Here is a 4,423-nt window from a genome sequence, read left to right as displayed (position 1 = left end):
GACGACGCTGGGATCTAGCGGACACGGGGAAGAACCCCGACCGACGTGCCACAAAGTCTCGGTCTCGTCGCTTGCGGCGGTCCGATTCATCAGCTCGAAAAGCATCGTTGTATGCAAAGGTGCTCCTCTAGAACTTGGTACGAAGGCGGCTCCCCTCTTTCTTCGATGTTGCCTCAACGGCGGAGGAGGACGATGGTGGGCGACGTTTGGGCATGGCACGAGATTATGCCCACGTGAAATTTTAGTTTTACTTATTGTGAAATCTTTGATGCAATATTGCAAGACATCTATGTATGTCTTCTGTAATGACCACATGTGTACTCTTTGTAATAAGTTTGTTTAATGAAATATATGTGGTTATTTCAAAAAGAAAAATAGACACGAAGACTACGTCTCGCTTAGCGCGAGGCCGAAGAACCGCTCACCTCCTACCGCCTAGTGGGAAGTGTGCACTGCAGCTAGCGGTTACGGGAACCATCGGTGCTGTTTTGTGAAGTTCCGACCTTTTTTTTAATGTTTTTCTTTACTGGTTTGCCGGTTTCCTTATCAGCTATGTTGGGTTTTTTCATGTTCATTTTTCCCTTTTTTCATTTTCATTTTATGTTTTTTCTACTTGTTATTTTTAAATACGCCGTGACATTTTGCAAATACAAGTCCCACATATTTCGAATACATGTTAAACATTATTTAGATACACATTGACCATTTTTCAAACATACGTCGCATTTGAACATTTTTCAAATACATGGTTAACATTTGTAAACACCTGTTGAACTTTTTTAACAAGTCACATATTTTTCAAAGTTCGCACATTTTTCTAAATATCTTGAACAATTTTTTGAATTCTATGATTTTTTTACATTTACTGAACTTTTTCTCAAAAATCAAACGAACATATTTTTTTACAGTGAGCATTTACTAATGACATGAACATTTTACTCAATGCTATTAACATTGTTTGAAAATGTGTGAACATTATTTTTGAATGGTATGAACAATTTTTTGAATTACATGAAAGCGTTTTTACGCTTGATAAAATTTCTAAAATTAAGTAGAGTAATACATGAAATGTATATATGCATATATAATATTTTCTAAATATAAGTAAAATGACAGAAGAAAAAATGAAATGAAAAATAGGCTACATAAACCAGCGAACAAGCGTCACACGGTACCTTGCCCAGGCCATATACACTGTAGTGTATGCTTTTTATTCTATGAGTAAAACACGAGCGCGACACTCGCCTAAGGGGAGACCAAAATGGGCGGCCCAGGACCGCCGAGGCCACAGCCTCCTTTTTTTTTTTACTTTTATGTTTATTTATTTATTCTTTTGTCTATATTTTAAGATGCTCTAATAAATATATAATCACAAAAAAATATAGAGAAGTATTTCAAAAAAGTTGATCAAGCATTAGAAAAATGTGGAATGTGTATAGAGAAAATGTTTATCACATATACAAAAATGTGTAAAAATGATTATAATTTTTTCAATCATGTAAGTAACAAATGTTAATTAAGCATTTGAAAATTTTAAAAATAATTAAGGAAATTTTGTTCTAGAAATTGATATTTCTTAAATGTGTATATAAAAATGTTAACCATGTATTAGAAAATGATGAAATGTTTTTATCCTATTTAAATCATTTGAAAAAATGTTGATCAAGTATTTGAAAAATGTTAAATGTGTATATAAAAATATTGACCATGTATTAAAAATTATGGGTTATTTTTATCATGTATATAAATATGTTAATCAAGCATTTGAAAAAATATGTTGAACAAGTATTTGAAAAATGTTGATCAAGCATATGAAAAATGTTAAATGTCAATAGAATACATGTTGACCATGTATTAAAAAGGATGATTTTTATCATCTATATATAAAAAGGTTTAATCAAGCATTTGAAAAATGTTGATCAAGCATTTGAACAATGTAAAATGTGTATAGAAAAAATGTTGACCGTGTATTATAAAAAATAATGAACAGTTTTCATCATGTATACAAAAAATGTTAATCAAGCATTTGGAAACTATTAAATCTGTATAGAAAAAATTTTGAGCATGTGTTAAAAAATGTTAATATTGCATTTTAAAAATGTTAACCAAGCATTTGAAAAAAATGATAAATGTGCATTAGAAAACGTTGACCACGTATTAGAAAAAGTTAATCTTGCATTTGAAAAATGTTAATCAAGCATTTGAATTTTTTAAAGGTGTGTATAGAAAAAATGTTGACCATATATTCAAAAAAGTTCCGCTATCTACTCCTTTTCATCACGAGGTTTATTGCAAAATTAGATCAGGTAAGAGAAACTACACGACAACCAGCTCCATCTTCGATTGATAGATGGAATAGGTGGATCCCTCCTCCGGTGGGTTTTATCAAGATGAATGTCGATGCGGGTGTATCTTCTGATCATAACTGCGGCACCACAGTGGCGATTTGTCAAGATATAGATGGTTCTTGTTGGAAATATGCCCTAGATGCAATAATAAAATGGTTATTATTATATTTCCTTGTTCATGATAATTGTCTATTGTTCATGCTATAATTGTGTTATCCGGAAATCGTAATACATGTGTGAATACATAGACCACAACACGTCCCTAGTGAGCCTCTAGTTGACTAGCTCGTTGATCAAAAGATAGTCATGGTTTCCTGACTATGGAAATTAGATGTCATTGATAACAGGATCACATCGTTAGGAAAATGATGTGATGGACAAGACCCAATCCTAAGCATAGCTCAAAGATCGTGTAGTTCGTTTGCTATAGCTTTTCCGAATGTCAAGTATCATTTCCTTAGACCATGAGATTGTGCAACTCCCGGATACCGTAGGAGTGCTTTGGGTGTGCCAAACGTCACAACGTAAATGGTGTTTGGTAACGTTGCAGAAAACAAAATTTTTCCTACTCGTTTCACCAAGATCCATATAGGAGTTCATCTAGCAACGAGTGATTAGATGCATCTACATACCTTTGTAGATCGCGAGCGGAAGCGTTCGAAGAACGGGGTTGATGTAGTCGAACACGACGTGATTCAAATCACCTGAGATCCTAGCACCTAACGGACGGCACCTCCGCGTTCAACACACGTACGGAGCGGATGACGTCTACTCCTTTCTTGATCCAGCAAGGGGGGAGGAGAGGTTGATGAAGATCCAGCAGCACGACGGCGTGGTGGTGGATGCAGGGCGTCACAGTAGCAGGGCTTCGCCGTGTACTACGAGGGAGAGATGTAACAGGGGAGAGGGAAGCACCAAAGGCTGAGGTATGAAGTCCTCCCTCTCCTCAACTATATATAGGAGGGCCAAGGGGGGTGGTGCGCCAGCCTAGGAGATCCAATCTCCTAGGTGCGGCAGCCAAGGGGAGGTTTCCCTCCCCCCCAAGGCACCTAGAGGTGCCTTCCACCATTGGGACTCTTCCCTTAAGTGGAACCCTAGGCGCATGGGCTTTTGGGGCTGGTGCCCTTGGCCCATCTAGGCCAAGGCGCACCCCCTACAGCCCATGTGCCCCCCCGGGATAGGTGGCCCCACCCGGTGGGCCCCCGGGACCCCTCCGGTGGTCCCGATACAATACCGATAACCCTGAAACTTGTCCCGATGGCCGAAACAGCACTTCCTATATATAATTCTTTACCTCCGGACCATTCCGGAACTCCTCGTGACGTCCGGGATCTCATCCGGGACTCCGAACAACATTCGGGTTACTGCATACACATATCTTCACAACCCTAGCGTCACCGAACCTTAAGTGTGTAGACCCTACGGGTTCGGGAGACATGCAGACATGACCGGGACGACTCTCCGGTCAATAACCAACAGCGGGATCTGGATACCCATGTTGGCTCCCACATGCTCCACGATGATCTCATCGGATGAACCACGATGTCGAGGATTAAACAACCCCGTATACAATTCCCTTTGTCAATCGGTATGTTACTTGCCCGAGACTCGATCGTCGGTATCCCAATACCTTGTTCAGTCTCGTTACCAGCAAGTCACTTTACTCGTACCGTAATGCATGATCCCGTGATCAACCACTTGGTCACCTTGAGCTCATAATGATGATGCATTACCGAGTGGGCCCAGTGATACCTCTCCGTTATATGGAGTGACAAATCCCAGTCTCGATCCGTGTCAACCCAACAGACACTTTCGGAAATACCTGTAGTGCACCTTTATAGTCACCCAGTTACGTTGTGACGTTTGATACACCCAAAGCACTCTTACGGTATCCGGGAGTTACACGATCTCATGGTCAAAGGAAAACATACTTGACATTGGAAAAGCTCTAGCAAACGAACTACACGATCTTGTGCTATGCTTAGGATTAGGTCTTGTCCATCACATCATTCTCCTAATGATGTGATCCCGTTATCAATGACATCCAATGTCCATAGCCAGGAAACCATGACTAT

The sequence above is a fragment of the Triticum urartu genome, chromosome 5A (assembly GCF_056163025.1).
Source record: "Triticum urartu cultivar PI428250 chromosome 5A, HENAU_Tu73, whole genome shotgun sequence".
NCBI lineage: Eukaryota > Viridiplantae > Streptophyta > Magnoliopsida > Poales > Poaceae > Triticum > Triticum urartu.
This window is presented reverse-complemented; position numbering follows the sequence as displayed.